The 18,022-nt window shown below is 37.4% G+C and overlaps 1 protein-coding gene and 1 pseudogene across 1 annotated transcript in view; one reads left to right on the forward strand and one right to left on the reverse strand.

Annotated features, from left to right (window-relative positions):
• LOC148357495 (protocadherin-16-like) overlaps nucleotides 1-18,022 on the reverse strand; it is a 187,571-nt gene that overhangs the window by 90,483 nt on the left and 79,066 nt on the right. The window lies entirely within an intron of this gene.
• Nucleotides 11,914-12,002, forward strand: LOC148357496 (U2 spliceosomal RNA; annotated as a pseudogene).

The following is an 18,022-nucleotide window of genomic DNA, read 5'->3' on the forward strand; positions in this document are numbered from 1 at the left end:
TCTTCTTTTTGTGATTTGCAGTTAATTGTAGTTAAAAATACCACTACCGTATTATTGTGATTTAAATGTAAACGAAAACAGATCATATCCTGTTTTGCTTAATAAATTATAATATAAAATTAAAGCACTGTTTTGTAAGACTACCTATCTATGGTTTCTTCCAATTATTTTTAAAGGTTACAGTGTTCATTCATCTTAAACAAAGTCTCAAAATGTTATTTATATTGTGTTGATTTTGGCGGCATGGCGGCTGGGTGGTAGACGCGCAGGGTTCAAGCCTAGCTGCTGCAGTCTACCCATGTGGAGTTTGCATGTTCTCCCTGTGCCTCCCCCTCGTGGGTTTCCTCCGGGCACTTCCTCCCACATTCCAAAAGTTAATTGGGCAGTCCAAATTGTTCGTTGGTGTGAATGAGCGAGTGAGTTGTCTGTGTCTGTGTGCCCTGCGACTGGCTGGTAACCACTTCAGGGTTTCCCCTGCCCACTGCCCAAGGACAGCTGAAATGGGCTCTAGCAGCCCTGCGACCCTACTGAGGATAAGCGGATGAATGGATAGGTTTATTTTGTCTTTCATTCGCATATTTGGTATTGGAGTCCAAAAGTAATCAAGTTACATTACTTCTATGTTATGGTATTCGGATTATGTTACTGATTACATTTTTTCAACAGGTAACTAGAAACTGTAAGGAATTCCTTTTGTAAAAGTAACCCACCCAACCCTGCCAATAAAAGACTTGCCAGACTTTGTGGGGACCTCGCAGAGTACAAAAATGTCAAGGTCGCAGAGTAGCTCAATCGCATGCGCTGATATAGCCAAATCTTATTCCGATGATTGTGAACTAAGAAATAACTCGCGTGGTAATCCGAAGAACCCCAATTCTGTTTTTGTTTCTCTTTGAGGTACAGACGCTCCCCGTCTTACGGATTCCGGCAGATACAATCATTTTTTTCAGGATGTCGAAAAATATCCGGACATTGCTGTGAGTTAGATTTTGTATCGTGTGCATCTTTTTCTGAGTAGAGGATAGTATTGTGGTGCTTCTCTTCGCCGTGTGGCGAGAAGTCACCCAGCATCCACACCGAAAAAGAAATTTGGCTTCTACTTCCTGGTTTGTGTGTAATAATAACAATGCGTACTGTATAGTTAGCGCGCTAAGAACTTTGAGGTTTTTATTGTCTAATATCTTGTGCATTCAATCAATATAATTGGTGTAAAGTGTAAAGAAGAGGCGAGCCGTTTCTTTTGAAACGAAAGCGGAATAAGAAAGCTTGATGCCTTCTGAGAAAATGGTCGGAACGCTTTTTTCGGCCACTTTTTACCATGGAGGAGGACAGGTAAAAAGTAAGTGAAACCTCACTGTATTTATCTTTATTTTATTAAATGTTTATTTTTAGTAGAAAACAATACAGATTACTTATACAAGCCTTGACCATACTTATACAAACCATAAACATACAAAATACAGCACTGAAGCAACTTGCAAACAAATTCAATTCGTTCGTAGGTCGGGCATCGTCTGTACAGTATGAGCAGCAACTAACCATAAGGCGCATGAAATCAAAACTACTGCAAGAGGCAGGGTGGCATAAAAAACAGAACATGAAAATACATACATGTCATCAAACATAAATACGTAAAACTGTAAAGTCTCACAAACAATACAACATCAACAACAACGAACTTTGTGTTCCCAAAGAAGTCTAGAATTCAAACTTCACGGTGTTTGTGCGAGTTACATACTGGACTGTCTCAGAAAATTAGAATATTGTGATAAAGTTCTTTATTTTCTGTAATGCAATTAAAAAAACAAAAATGTCATACATTCTGGATTCATTACACATCAACTGAACTATTTCAAGCCTTTTATTATTTTAATATTGCTGAATTTGGCTTACAGCTTAAGAAAACTCAAAAATCCTACCTCAAAATATTAGAATATCATGAAAAAGTATACAAGTAGGCTATTCAACTAATCACCTGAATCATCTAATTAACTCGAAACACCTTGCGAGGGTTTCCTGAGCCTTAAAAACACTCAGCTTGGTTCAGTAAACTAAATCACAAGTATGGGGAAGACTGCTGATCTGACTGCTGTCCAGAGGACCATCATTGATACCCTCCATCAGGAGGGTAAGACACAAAAAGAAATTTCTCAAAGAGCAGGCTGTTCACAGAGTGCAGTTTCAAAGCATATCCACAAAAAGTCTGTTGGAAGGGAAAAATGTGGCCGGAAACGCTGCACAACCAAGAGAGATGACCGCAGCCTTAACAAAATTGTGAAGAAGAGCCGCTTCCAGAATTTGAGGGAGCTTCAAAGACAGTGGGCTGAAGCTGGAGTCCAGGTATCAAAAGCCACAGTTCACAGACGTGTCCGGGAAATGGGCTACAATAGCCGTATTCCCATGGTCAAGCCACTTCTGAACTCAAGACAACGGAAGAAGCGTCTGACTTGGGCTATGGAGAAGAAGCACTGGACAGTTGCAGAGTGGTCCAAAGTCCTCTTTTCAGACGAAAGCAAGTTTTGCATCTCATTTGGAAGTCAAGGCGCCAGAGTCTGGAGAAAGGCTGGAGAGGAGCAAAAAAAGTTGCTTGAAATCCAGTGTGAAGTTCCCACAGTCAGCAATGGTTTGGGGAGCCATGTCAGCTGCTGGTGTTGGTCCACTGTGTTTCATCAAGTCCAGAGTAAATGCAACTGTGTACCAAGAGATTTTAGAGCACTACATGCTTCCATCTGCTGAAAAGCTCTATGGAGATGAGTATTTCATTTTCCAGCATGATCTGGCACCTGCCCACAGTCCCAAAACCACCAGTAACTGGTGCACTGACCATGGCATCACTGTCCTTGATTGGCCTGCTAATTCCCCTGACCTGAACCCCATCGAGAATTTGTGGGGTATAGTTAAGAAGAAGATGAAAGACACCAGACCTACAAATGCAAATGAGCTGAAGGCCGCTATCGAAGCATCCTGGGCATCAATAACACCTCAGCAATGCCACAGGCTGATTGCCTCCATGCCACGCCGGATTGATGCAGTAATCCGTGCAAAAGGATTCCCAACCAAGTACTGAGTGCATCAATGGACATTTTCAAATCTTTGATTTAGTTTTGCTGTTATAAATTTATTTTTTTACTTGGTCTGAGGAAGTATTCTAATATTTTGAGATAGGATTTTTGAGTTTTTTTTAGCTGGAAGCCAAAATCAGCAATATTCAAATAATAAAAGGCTTGAAATAGTTCAGTTGATGTGTAATGAATCCAGAATGTATGACATTTTTGTTTTTTTAATTGCATTACAGAAAATAAAGAACTTTATCACAATATTCTAATTTTCTGAGACAGTCCAGTAGCTAAGATGCATGTCTGCTTTTGGTCAAAGTCTTTTAAGGTACTGGTCTGCTATTGGTTTGCATCACGGCAAAATGAAAAGGCTGATATGCTATTCGCTGAACTTCCACCCGCAATGCCTTTCACTCTCCTCACTCCATTGGGAATCTTATGTGCTCCATAAAAATTTCTAGATGGCGACCCAATATGGTATTTTTATTTCATTTTTATTTAAGATTTGCAGTGATGCTAAAGGAAGAATCAATAACAAGATAATTATCAAAAATATATCTTAGTTGCATGGCAATAAACAATCAATGATTGGGACTATATATAAAAAATAATAAGGCGATTAAAGCAAGGAAATATATGGACAAAACAATCCTTGCAAGTGGAAGTTTTAAAATTGATTTCAACTTTAATCTGCCATCTCCTCCCTCCTCTGAACTGTGATCAAAACCTATTAATAAAGCTGGCGAGGAGAGGAAATAAATACGTTTATGTGGACAAGAAAAGTCAATAAAAATGTTTGTTATGCGCCAACACGGTGGAGGTCTTCAACGTTGGAGTTTTTTCTCATAAATCAGGACAGAATCATCTTTCACTTTACGTCATCGGCCCTTTTGCGGTATCAGACTGCTGAGTGGGCAGGATAACTGAAATTCTGTGGATCTGAAACCGCCTCTGTTGATTCATTTTCTTGTTTTATTGTTTTGATTTTTTGACAAATTTTGCTGGAGGTAATACGGGCGCTCTTTTATTTTCAGTCAAAACGAAGCATCTGTCTTTTATTTTGCCATCCTGCCTAGAGGCAATTAAGTATTAACAGTTTAAGGAGAGTAGAGTTTCCGAGAAAAAAGCAAAAAAGAGCAGAGAACATTGATATTGTGCAGCTAAAAAAAAACAGATAGATAGATCTATCTATCTATCTAAAAAAAACAAGATGAGCAGGGAAACTCAAATGACTCAGTATTCGACTCAATAATAGACAATGGCTCTAAAAAAAAAATTGGAACTTTAACACAGCCGAGAATAGCCGAAAATTACTTAAGATTGCACAATTATTAGCAATTTTTCTCATTTTTACATTATTTTTTTACGCTAAAATGCTGCTTCCCATCACCTCAATGATGCTAGTTGTTAATGTTAGTAGCCGTGTCTGTGATGAGCTCATTTGTGCTGAAAGAAACTCACTTACTCTTTCATATTCTGTCTGTTTTGGAATGTGCAGAGATGTATAAAAACAAATTATTAATTTTAGCAGTGAAACCAGATGTCAAAATGGTTATTTATGTTCTGTGAGAAGAATTATTTTAAATGTATTTATTTATTTTTTTATGCAACCCTAGTTCTTACTGTAGTTTAAATTCCACATGCCTTATAGTTTTGTGACAGTTATATGAAAAAAGGCAATTTATTTAGGGTGCCTTTATAACCTGATGTGCCTTATAGTGCAGAAAATACAGTAACACATTCAACTTAATCAGGTCTAAAAAGTTAAAAAAAATGATCATCTTAATATATTACATAGTGTTTTTTTCGATCTGGGCTTTATTTAAGACTCTAATGCAGGCCAATTAAAAATTTGGCAGAACCAAAGAATGATTATTTGTATCTGCCAGTACTTGATCCTATTTCTAAGGAATGCGTGAGGAAAACATAAATCTTATTTTTTACAAAAGTATTTATGAATAACTTTACAGACTACAGCAATGTTTTTCAAAAGTGTGCCGCGGCACAGTGCCACAGTGGAAAAGTGGCACAGTAATTAATTGTCTAATTACTATGCCGTGGAAAATGATCCGAATTGTGCCTGTGCAGTCTAGCAAAAGCTTTCATTTGGATTTACTTTTACTGGAGAAGCAAACGACTGATTTTTTTGATGAAGAAAATTTGCTCAAAAAAGGTTGAAAAACACCGACTTGGGCTGTCACTAATAAATATTTTGTTAATTAACTGATTAATTGTTTGATAATTAAAAAAAAGGATGAATCAGATTTGATAAACATTTATATTTTCCTAGTCTCTATCTAAATATTGAAGTTTTAGACGGATAGAAAAATAAAGCATAAAACAACAGAATATTTTACAATATATCAATAAAAAAGTGTTATTAAACAGCTTCACAATAGGCGAAAATACATACAAAAGTATGCTATACAAGTAAGATCGTTTTTTTTATTTTAAATAAACGGTCTGTGAATTTCCCTGCGGGGATGAATAAAGTATCTATCCATCTATCTATCTCAAGGCCGGACCAAAGTGCAACTACAAGTATGTCCTCTCAACTCCACTCTTATTTGGATGGAGACATTAAGCTTAGTGTCGAATACATCACGCGACACATTGAAAATATGATTCATTGACAACACTCTTAATAATTAATTTTAGTCAATATGATCAGGACGTAGTTGCAGCCCTGATAGACATTCAGATATCAAAAGACGAAATAAAAGATCAAATAAATAAAATGTTATTATTAAACAGTGTTAGGCACATTACCTTGAAAAAGTAATTATATTATACTTATCTCCTTATAATAAGTAATTAAGTTAGTAACTACATTACTCTATAGAAGGGTAACTAGTTACCAGGGTTAGTAACTGTATCCGTCACCTTAATAATAAGTTGTGTGTGTCAAAGAAGCGTTCGTGAACACGCACAAAAAAATATGTAAAACACAAAAAAATGTACATAAACACGCAAAAAAACAACAACGCAAACGAAAACGTAGGATAACACACAAAACATAATTATACACACACAAAAACGTATGTAAACACACACAGGAAAATGTACGAAGACACACACATAAACGTAGGTAAAAGCATTTGACCGTCAGTAACGGTAGCAGAGTGTAATGGCGGAAAAAATAATGAAGTCAATTACCGCGTTACTGAAAACATAAAGCTGTTACGTCATAGTGTTATTTTTTAACAGCGTTATACCCAACACAGTAACAATAAATGAGTAAATAAATAAATGAATACGGCGAGACCATTAACCGATGCCAGGAATATGAGACATTGCAGCTCTACAATGATCCAAAAATGAGGGAAGAAAAGAAACCTGGAAAATGTTGCTCTCCTTTCTCATCATTTAACATCCTCAAAGCACCTAAAATCACTGCTCAGACAGCTAGCTTACGGCTACGACTGCTCCAGTTAGCAAACGAGTTGACAGACATGGCCGCCGCTGTGATGTAACCTGGAAAAAATTGTGACGCTGGCGTTTTGTGGGAAAGATTTGCAAATGAATCCGACTAAAATTAACCTTTAGGCTTCACACAATAGCGTTTCTGTGGAGAAACAAAGATCGGAAGCCAACACGTAAACAACCTGCCATTAGTTTGTAAATGTTAGCAAATAAATGAAAGAAGCTAGCATGAGCGCCCTTTCCGTGAGAGTTTGTTTTCAATGTGGGAGTGGTCTACAGGGGTAGATTTGCTAACGAGCCCGACTAGGATTAACCTTTAACGTTAGCACGCTAGCCTTTTTTGTGGGGATACGAAGATAGGAACAACCACTTAAACACAACCTGTCACTAGTATGTAAACGTTAACAAATGAATAAAATAAGCTAGCATGAACTTCTTTTCTGTAATAGTTTGTTTTCAATGTGGGAGTAGTTTACACGGGTAGATTTGCTAACGAGCCCGACTAGGATTAACCTTTAGCGTTAGCACGCTAGCCTTTTTGTGGGGAAAAGAAGATAGGAAGCAACCACTTATACACAACCTGTCACTAGTTTGTAAACATTAGCAAATAAATGAAAGAAGCTAACAGGAGCTCCTTTTCCAAAAGAGTTTGTTTTCAATGTAAGAGTGGTTTACACCACTAGAATGGCTAATGACCCCAATTAGGATCAACCTTAGGCGTTAGCATGCTAGCCTTTCCGTGTGGAAAAGAAGATAGGAAGCCAATACGTAAACACATCAAGTAACTAGCTAGAAACTATTAGCAAATGAATGAAATAAGATGGCATGAACTTCCTTAACGTAAAAGTTTGTTTTTAATGTAAGAGTGGTTTACACGGGTAGATTGGCTAATAAGCCCGACTAGGATTAACCTTTAACATTAGCACACTAGCCTTTTTGTTGGGAAACGAAGATAGGAGGCCAACACACAAATACACACAATGTAAGAGTGGTTTACACCGCTAGACTTGCTAATGAGCATGACAAGGATTTACCTTTACAGCTAGCACGCTAGCCTTTCTGTGGGGAATCGAAGATTAGAAGCAACCACTTAAATACAAACTGTCACTAGTTTGTAAATGTTAGCGAATAAATGAAAGAAGCAAGAACAGACTTCCAATTTGTGAGGGTTTGTTTTAAATGTAAGAGTGGTTTACACGGCTAGGCTATCAACGAAAAATGGATGGCGAGTGTGACATTTAACTATGTTGACATGACGAGAGTCCGTTGGAGACAGAGAAGGCAAACATTTGGGAATGTTTCAGCTGCTGAAAAGTTTTCTGTCTAAGTAGAATAAACCAGAATGGGTGAAGTTTTTGACACAAATGGATTCTGAAATGTAGCAGAGGGGCTGGACTAAGAGGAAAAATGATCATTTGAAGTTGCATAAATTGGAGTTGCAAATTACAGTAGACTCCTGAGATAGCGTCCCTTCCTTACGACATTTTCAATTTGTGGTGTGGAATAAAATATAATCATGTTTTTCGACCACTTGTTACAGCATTTTCTCCATTATTTGATAGCAACAGCATATTATTTTGACAACCCAGAACATTTTGCAGTATTTGTATTTGTATGTAGTTACGTCTTTAAATTGTTAAAAAATTAAGTGGGATGCTGGAGGTTAGTGTCACAGGATCATGAAAATCCTGATATAGTATAGGCTGGACTCCTTCCCACAATGCCTTTCCCTTCGTTCAGTTCAGACTCTCATGTGCTTTGTAAAAACATTGTACTACTGTATGTTTTGTACTGTATTTATTTCTTGTTTAGTTCGGTTGGAGCGATACATGTTTTTCCTACATTTTCCTTATTGATGTTTTGTTTAATTATAGCTAGTTGGTATTTCAAATATATCATGTGTATTTATTTCATGTTTTGTTTATTTAGAGCTGGTTTGTGCTGTAACATTATGTAATTTTTCTATCCATGCCTGGGTATATTCCTTCCATTCTGCGTTTTTTTTTCTCTATTTCGTTTTTCTTGCAGTCAAAAATAGTAAGCATTCAAGCATATTCTGCATTGACTTTCTTTCATATTTTGTCTAAGTAGTAGTGTGTATTCCAACATATCCTGCATCTTTGATTGTAGCTGACTTTCACTTGGAGCTGGTTGTAGTTGGCACATTTTGTAGTTATTCTATATACTGCCTATGTTTCTTTCGTGTTTAGTTAACTTAAAGCCTGTTAGTATAAGTATGTTCCCTGCGTCTGCTTCCTTTCATGTTTAGTTTAGGTAAAAGTAGTTTGTATAAAATATGTGTATTCCTTTCATGTTTTGTTAATTCAGAGGTTGTTAGTGTTGGAACATTATGTAATTATTCTATCTTTGCGTGTGTTCCCCTGTCAACTATTTCATGTTTTGTTCAGTTAGAAATAGAAAGGATTCCAACATAATCTTTGTAGTCTCCCCTTTCAAGTTTTGTTCAGTTAGAGCTAGTTAGTGTGCAAGTATTTTATTTCATGGTAATGACATCATGGCACTCTCGTTGTTGTTCTGTCTACGAGTGGTAATGTTTATTGTGTCATCTTCTTTCTTGTATTTTTCTGTTATACCAAGTTTGTGTTGAAAGATTGTGTAATTCTTCCCACCCGCAAGTATGTTCCCTCTATTCTCTTTTATGTTTTGTTCAATTAAAACAAGTATTCTAACATATCCTGTATTTTCTTCACTTCATGTCTTGTTCAGGTAGAACTTGTTTGTATTCCAAGACATCTTCTTTCTTTCATGTTTCTATCATAAAGATCTAGTTAAGTGTTTCAAAATGACGTAGCAGGGATGAGTAGTCGAGCCCGTGTTAGAATAGCTTTGATGTCTATAAATTCTGAAGATCCTATTAAAATTTGTTGTGTTATTTCTGTACACCATCTGATTCGTTTTCTGAGAATAAATCCTTTGTAAAATCTCTTTTAGTGTTTACACTGGAATCAGACAGAATTTGTTTTTCCCTCCTTACTTTGATTCATGTAAAACTCTTCATCTGAATCTGTTTGTCGCCCCACGATACAAGTTATATTTGCGGGGCAGGATATTTATTTAGCTTTCTGCCAAATATTTAGGTGATTGGGTCATTATATTTCATCTTGTATACATGTCGGCTTTTATGCCGACTCAGCGTGATTCATTTTAAACAATCCTCTGATGGCATACACATAAGGTAGTCGGGACCAGACTTGATGACCCCCAAAAGATGAAGTCACGTATTTATTGCGTGAAGTGAGGCTTGCGTGCATGCATGCAAAGGATGTTATGGTTGCAAAGCAAATTCACAGATGTACAACAGAGCTTATCCTGAGTAGAACATGATGTCTCGTGATAACGTTTAGAACAAGCATTCCCTGATGTTGCACATTTTAGGATTTTGTGTAAATATTTTGGTCAAAATAATAATTTAGGTTCGAGCTCAAGGGCTCATACCGATTATTAGTATTAAGAAGAGGCCGATGACCGATATTTGGAGGCTGTAAAAACTTAAAAATTTGAGTGAGAAATGTTTAATAATGCAAAAAAATAAAAAAAGGATATTTATTATAATTTAATTGGGATTAGCGGGTACATAAAGTTTTTTTTGACAATAAAAAGATAAAAATGTCAATGTAACCATTATGACTTAAATTGATTTAAAACAAAATCGAAATTTCAACGGGACTGCCGAATTAAAAGGTTTGGGCACTCCTGGTTTAGAGCCAGATGAGGAAACAGAATGTGAGAATGGGAGTAGGAGACAGGAAGTTAGAGTTTTGGCTGCAACAAGACTTATTAATCAGCCTGTCGAAAAAATAAAAATGCCTATACCTATATTCGTCAAATTCCCAAATCACCCAATAATCGGCGCCCAATAATCGGCCAACTAATATACATATTGTTATAACTGTTAATTGTTTGAAGATAAATACTCAACTTTTCTCCTTAGAGCTTGTACTGCCAGAAAAATAAAGAGATAAATAATATTCTATTTCGAATATACCCTTGCCAAACTACAAAACCCCTATTGTTTTTAATTAGAGTTTGCACTCATATTTTTATGAGCTTTCCAAGCAAATCCCATCGCTAATCGGCTAAATACGGGCAAAAAGTAGCACCTCCAAAACATGTGAGGTCCTGGGTCACAGGCTTGTCAAACTACCGGCTGCCTCCTGCACTGTGTGTTTTTTTCAGCCCCTCTTTACTGCATTTTCCTTACTATACGACGTCAAGCAACAAATTATTTTTACATGCCCAAAAAAATTCAAACATTTTAACTTTGCGGCGTTCATGCGTATGAAAAGTTATGTCCCTAAAATACCCAATTATTAAAACATGTTAAGAAGGCACACATGTTGCATGGCCTTCACCAATAAACAATGGGGACCAATAATAAAAATAAGGAGGTGATGTAAAACAAGGAAATTCTTAAAGTGCATGACAATTCTCACTGTTGGAAATTAGTTTTTAATCTGCCGTTAGTTGGTTAGTTTTTGGTTTAAGTAAAAGATTAGTCATGTTAGTTGTGTTGAAATTCTTATTTATTTACTGTAAAAAGTTTCAGAGAGCTATTAAAGTTTTATCTGAATTTATAACAAATACTATGCATTATTAAAAGAATCTCACTCCAATTTTCAAGCCTTTACAGCAAATGATTATCCGCTCCAAATTTCGATGATCGGTCTCCTCCTAATGCTAATACAAATATTAGTCCTGAAAAAGCCATATCGGTCAAGCCTTAGTCTAGAGGTGGGGACGCTGTATCCTGGGGGTCTACTGTATTTGTAAAGATGCCTACTCAAGGAGGGAAAAAATTGTCGATTCAGCTAATATGCCGAGACCACAAACAAAGCCGGGAAACATTGCTGTAAAGAACTCAGATGTGGGCTATTGAGGGATTAGCGGTAGCTTTCTTTTGCCGAAGAAACTTAAAGCTGTTTTCGCGCCGTTAATAATGCTGAATGAGGGAAAACACAAAGGGAATATCACATAATCCCAAAAAAGGAGAATAAAAACGTAGCGAGGGACTGTCGATTATAGGCGAGTCATGGGATCGCGGCAAGTGCACAAGCTCATTTGATGGCTGAGGGTTCACAGGTCAGGCTGCAAGTGCACCACGAAAGGGATCACTATTTTTCCGCCATATAAATGGCAGGTTTTTTTTTCATAATTTGGCCGGGGGTGCGAATTATAATCTTATTTAAGATGTGAATTTATTAACACATTACATCATTGAGTTTTACATTTTTACTACCAGTACTGTATATAACTTCACATGTCATTTTCACACAACACCGAAATTCGATAATTTCAAAATTTCGTTTTTTATTGTATTGCATTATTGTAATCCAAAGTGAACTCCCACATGTGTCAGCATGTAACGGTCAGGTCAGGACCTTGAATTGTGTGCAGTACAATCGCAGCCATGATCATTGATTTTTGCAATCCGGCGATGGAATAAGAGCTTGCTCTTCCACTCCACGCATCGGCCCGGTATTGCAGTACCTCCGGGAACGGTGCATTCGCAATGATCGCAACAAGGCTTTAAGGCTAGGACCTTAGCTTGGCCTTTTGGCTGAGAGTAAGAGTCCCGGCTCCTAGGCTTTGTAGCTTATTATGAACTGACTGATAACGGATAATGGATAATGAATAAAGAAGATAGAAACCATAACCCTTAACCCCTTAACTAGGGTGCGATGCTGAGCGGCGTACGGGTGTAGATTGCCCCCACACCTCGTGAAGGACTGTTATCACGTGCGGACGTGTTTCGTTTTGCTTTCGCTTTTAATCTAGGTGTACCAAGTGTTTTTGCCCCTAATTATGCCTCCGAAGAAGGTCGGTGCAAGCAGCAAAGTTGCTACAGGTGAAAAAAGAAGAGTAGTGCATACAACTATTGCATTTAAGAAATAAATAATAAAAAATATGAAGAAGGTGTGCGAGTTTCGGATCTTGCTATACATACAGCATGGCTTCTGCTGAGCACCACAAAGGTAAGGAATCCTATTCATAATTCTTTTCTTTACCCTTTGTCTATTTTTACACGTTCATGTTAGCGTAATCTTTCGTACGGAAGATTACGATAACGCGAACGTACGATTAGCCTGGGTTAGCTTTATTTAAGTAAAACATTCAGGGTGTTGTAACGGAGCCCCATTTCCAATGAAGCGCTAGCCACTTGTCGTGGAGACCCGGGTGCTAAATGACGTGTAAACGACCAGATTTTTTTATTTTTACATGTTCATGTTAGCGTAATCTTTCGTACGGAAGATTACGCTAACGTGAACGTACGATTAGCCTGGGTTAGCTTCATGTTTACGTTCATGGTAAACATTCAGGGTGTTGGAACGGATTAAAAATGATTTACATTACTTTTAATGGGAAAAACGATTTCGGTGATTGAACAAATCGGTTTTCGAACTGGGTTCTGGAACGGATTATGGTCGAGAACCGAGGTTCCACTGTATATATATATATATACATATATATATATATATATATATATATATATATGTTTTTCAGTCCGACCATTTACCATAAAATTAATCTTTTCATTTAGAAATTGCTCCAATAAAAGAATATATCTATATTTATTTTTATCCTATACATCAACAGGGGGAGATGCAATAAAACAGAACATCCTTTAAAGTAGTGAGATGAAATATGGAAACGTTTTCCTGCTGCTGTAGTCATCTCGTGCCAGAAAATTAAATGACTTTTCCTTTCGGGCCCATTAGGCAATTACCCCGAGGAACAGTCATTTTAATGCCAAATATTCGCTTTGGGGATCAAAAAGTCTTTCTTTGTGTGCTATAAACACAGGTGGCCTGTCGTTGAAGACTTCTACGAGAGAAAGAAAGCATTTGTTTTTTCAAATTTTCTATTTATTTATTAGTGAGCTTTTTCTTAAATAAACGAAGCAGCTCACTTCACCTTATTTTGTAGTCTACATGTGTTTTTACACTTTACTTGCTTTATCACCACCATTTTCTCATATGACACACACGTTTTGACCAGTTGTAACTAGATTTTAATCCTTTTTTATGTTCATTTCTGGGGATCAACTGATATGGGTTTTTCAGGGCCTATACCGATTATTAGTATTAAGAAGAGGCCGATAACTGAAATTTGGAGCCAATATTCGTTTGCTGTAAAAGCTTAAAAATTGGCTTAGGAATATTCTAATAATGAAAAAAGAAACAAGGAAGATTTAATATACCGTATTTTCCGCACTATAAGGCGCACCGGGTTATAGGGCGCACCCCGAAAAAATAGTTTTTGGTCCTATTTTTGACATACATAAGACGCACCGGATTATAAGGCGCTACAATGGGAACGTGGACAAAACAGTCAGATAGTTCAGTCCAACTTATTACCCCCTTAACATTCCCAAAGCTTGCAAAGACGCAAATACGTGTCGAGAACACGTGCGGATGCGGTGTCCGTAAGATGTCACTCAAATGCATCGTTCCATCATTCGGAAGGTTAAAGTCTTGGGATTCAATAAATGATAATAACCATTCCTTCGTATCTATTTTCTTTTTTGCTCGCAACTTTACTGTGCATATGACAATAAACACTTGGAATTGAGTTGAATTTAAAAATAGACACTGCATTCCATCCATTATCTGCACCGCTTATCACAGAAACATCGAGTTCAGTCTGAAACAAGATACAGGGATAATATAGAAAGCCGGAGTAGCTCACCGAAGTCGTTGTGTTCATAATATCAGGCAATGTCCTCTTATATCCGTGAGGGTAGTAAATCCAGGAGAATACAATATTTACAAATACAGAATAGAAAAAAATGCTTTCTCTATGCCGTCAGCCACATGCTATACGCATACGTATTTTCGGCCAATTGCAGGCTTTGTTTCGCTGTTTAAGCCAATGGCAGCCTGTAAATTATAAAAAGGATCCGCCTCTTGACCTCCGAATAACTTTAGCCAATAGTGATCGTTTCAACTGATGATTGACACGTCTTTTTCGGCCAATTGCAGGCTTTGTTTGCCGTTTGAGCCAATGGCAATCTGTAAATGATAAAAAGGATCCGCCTCTTGACCTCCGAATAACTTTAGCCAATAGTGATCGATTCAACTGATGATTGACACGTCTTTTTCGGCCAATTGCAGGCTTTGTTTGCCGTTTGAGCCAATGGCAGTCTGTAAATGATAAAAAGGATCCGCCTCTTGACCTCCGAATAACTTTAGCCAATAGTGATCGATTCAAATGATGATTGACACGTCTTTTTTCGGCCAATTGCAGGCTTTGTTTGCCGTTTGAGCCAATGGCAGTCTGTAAATGATAAAAAGGATCCGCCTCTTGACCTCCGAATAACTTTAGCCAATAAAGATCAATTCAAATGATGATTGACACATTGGTTAGCCAATGAAACGCCGGTAAATAAATCCCAGCATCCACCGCGTACTACTTGGCGTTCGGGGGAAAATCGAGTCGGCGGCTGCAAGTTAGTTGGAAAACTTAATGTTGATCCATAAATAAGGCGCACTGTATTATAAGGCGCATGGTCAGCTTTTGAAAAAAATAAAGGCTTTTAGGTGCGCCTTATAGTGCGGAAAATACGGTAGATTAAAATACATCTTAAATAGCTCTCTGGAACCTCTTACACATATTTCTTTTTCTGACATTTTAAAATTTCAATATTATCAGCGGTCTTGACTCACAGGTGTCAGGACTCGGGAGCTACCAGAGCTTCTGCTGTTAAAGTCGCTTATCCAATAAGAAGGCGCAGGGGTGGGTAGCATGAGATACAGAAGGCAGGCGAGAGGGAGAGAGAAGCTCGGCTGTATCTGAGCCTAAAAGATCGGCCCGTGGAATAAATGAAAATGCTGATACCAATATCTTGGGTGTGACCAGTAGGGGGATGTGGCTCTTTACATGACAACGCCATTATGACAAACCAGAGCAGGCATGTGTCCATTTCAGTCACTTTTTTTTTTCTTCCTTCATTATTTGGGTGGTCTATAAAGTCATATTGCCAAGTAACACGGTAATAGCAACTTTTACATGCATTTTCAAGCACTTCACCTAAAATGTAAGCATTTTCCTGACCTTGAAAACACAATGTTAAAATCTATGCACTTTCAAAAATTTTAAGCACCCAGACAAATCCTGTGTAGATATTTTGGTGATTGATTTTTTTTGGGGGGAAAGACTTCTTGGCGGTGTTGAAGTCATCTGTTAAAAGGAAGAAAAACATTGTGGACTTGTTGCTGAAGGCTTCACAGAAACTTCGTCGAATCGAAATTCACTCATCGCCTCGGTTCCACATGCCACTTTTTGATATTTTTACACAAGTAGCAAAACTCTTGTTTTTACAACACTAGATCGCACCCACTAAACGAATACGAATGGCAGCGGGCGAAAGATTTAAGAGGTGACGGAAGAACGGTCGAGCGCAAAAATAAACATAGCGGCCACTGTATCGTAATCACTTGGCTGTGGATTTTTGTGGGAATTCAGAGGTGATGGAACTTTTTCAAACCATGAAAAGGAGAAGAGAGTATAAGTGTGAGGTAGATCTTTTGCCATCCGTTTTACTCTTTAAACAATGGTTTGTGAAAAATAAATATAAAAGGGTTTAAAAAAGACTTCTGGGATGTGAGGTAATTGAAGTGAGAGATGTAATTGGAGTGGGGGGGAATCTGAATCAATCCCTCAAAGCTTAGAACTTCGTGTTTCTAAATACCAACTCAGTAGGCTAATTATATTTTTGTTTTTGTTTTACGTGTTATTTATGTTCTGTGTTGTTTTAGGCTACATTGGTTAGAGGTTGACTTGTAAATAGTTAAGTTATTGTATTTAAATGTTTTTTTTTTATCCTGAAAAGTTAATATTTGTATTTCTGTTTTGTTGTGAAGTTTGTTTTTGGCGATTCTGTGTTGCTTGACTTTAAAGTTGATAAGTATAAAGTTTAAATTAGTTAAGTTCAATGTAGAGTGAAAAAAAATAGCATAATATAATACATGATACATTTTCTAAATTTTATGCAGGATGCTACAGTATCACTGGTAATATATTGGTTAAAGCAACAAAAAAGATCTGAAGAGCTGTTTGGGAGCTGAGCAGAAAGAGACGGTTCTCTAAAAAGAACCATCACTAATAGGTTGCTCGTTACATTGAAATACCTGTCAACTTATAGGTTTTCATCATATTTTATAAAAAAAATTATGATTTTATAGTGTGAAAATATATTGTGTAAAAAAACCCTCCTTTTTTTCCTACATAGTCCGTCTTGCTGTCAATAAATAAGTGCCGCGTTCCTTGAATGAATGAATGAAAACTTTATTTCGAACATAAAAATAAAAACAGGACAAAAACAATGAGTCAACAACGAAATAATGTCTTAATAAGGAAATTGTGCTAATTAATAAAGGGAGTACTTGGCTGAGGTTGACAGGTATGCAATAACATCCTTTAAAGCATCAAAGAGTAACCAGCAGTCACAAAAGCAGCAGTACAGATAAATTAATAATGTAATATAACTAATCACATATAAGAGTATTAAATTGAACTGAATTTAGAATGCACATCAGTGATTTGCTCTGTTTACTCACCGGTACAGTATCTTAAAAAAGTACAGCGTTGGAACAACACCAGTCATTTTTAGTGTAATAAGATGACGAGCAGGTTGTTTTTGCATTAAACTCTCGTCTGTCTGGTTTACCATGCTTTGTGGGAGTGACTTGTTTGCTGGGTCATTGCCTTTCATAACTAGTGTATTTAGGATTCAATTATTTATTCATTACAGATCTAGCTTCTTGATTTTGCTTAAAAATAATGCACCTAATCTATGCGTTTGAATTTATGAACCAAATATTCTTCCAGGGATGAAGGGATGTGGCGGGAGCAATTTGGGGTGGCTACGCCCTTATACCATCCTATACCAGGGGTCTCCATTCTGGTCCCCACTGAGGACAGCTGGGTTGCCCGGGGACCTGTTTTGAAAATACCTCGGTATTGTAATTTTCTAGTAAAAAAATGTTTTATGTCGTTGACTGAGTCAACTTAACCCTACTTCCTACTTCTCGTTTTTCTTTTCTTTTCTATCCCTTTCTTCTTCTTTATTTGCTAGAACCGGAGTTCAGCGTCAAAGGGCTTTCCGTGCAACATAATTCCATGACCTCTCTATCAGGAAAAAAGCTGCTTTTTTAAGCCCAGCGAAAGGGTTAATGACCCTCTTCTGGCCGCACCAGTCCTGGAAAAACATCACTACCATCTCCTTTGTGTGCTGGCCACCGTCTCCCGCCACTCCACTGTTTATTGCCACTGCCTTGTTTATTTAGCTCCTCTTTCAGCACCTTCTTTCCTGAAATTAGGGGCCATGAGTCTTAGCGCTGCACCCCTTCTCCCTAAAACTAAGACCACCGCGCTGAATTCGGTGTCTTGGCCGTCATCCCAGAAGTGACTCAAACGGCGCTAAGAAATCGAACAAAGGCATGAGCGCCTTCCACATGCCTTTCAGGCAGGGGTCTCAAACTTGCAGCACCCAGGATGCTAGTTTGAACCCTCCACCTTTATAT

This window comes from Urocampus carinirostris, chromosome 10 (genome assembly GCF_059441175.1).
Source record: "Urocampus carinirostris isolate Australia breed hairy pipefish chromosome 10, RoL_Ucar_1.0, whole genome shotgun sequence".
Taxonomy (NCBI): Eukaryota; Metazoa; Chordata; class Actinopteri; order Syngnathiformes; family Syngnathidae; genus Urocampus; species Urocampus carinirostris.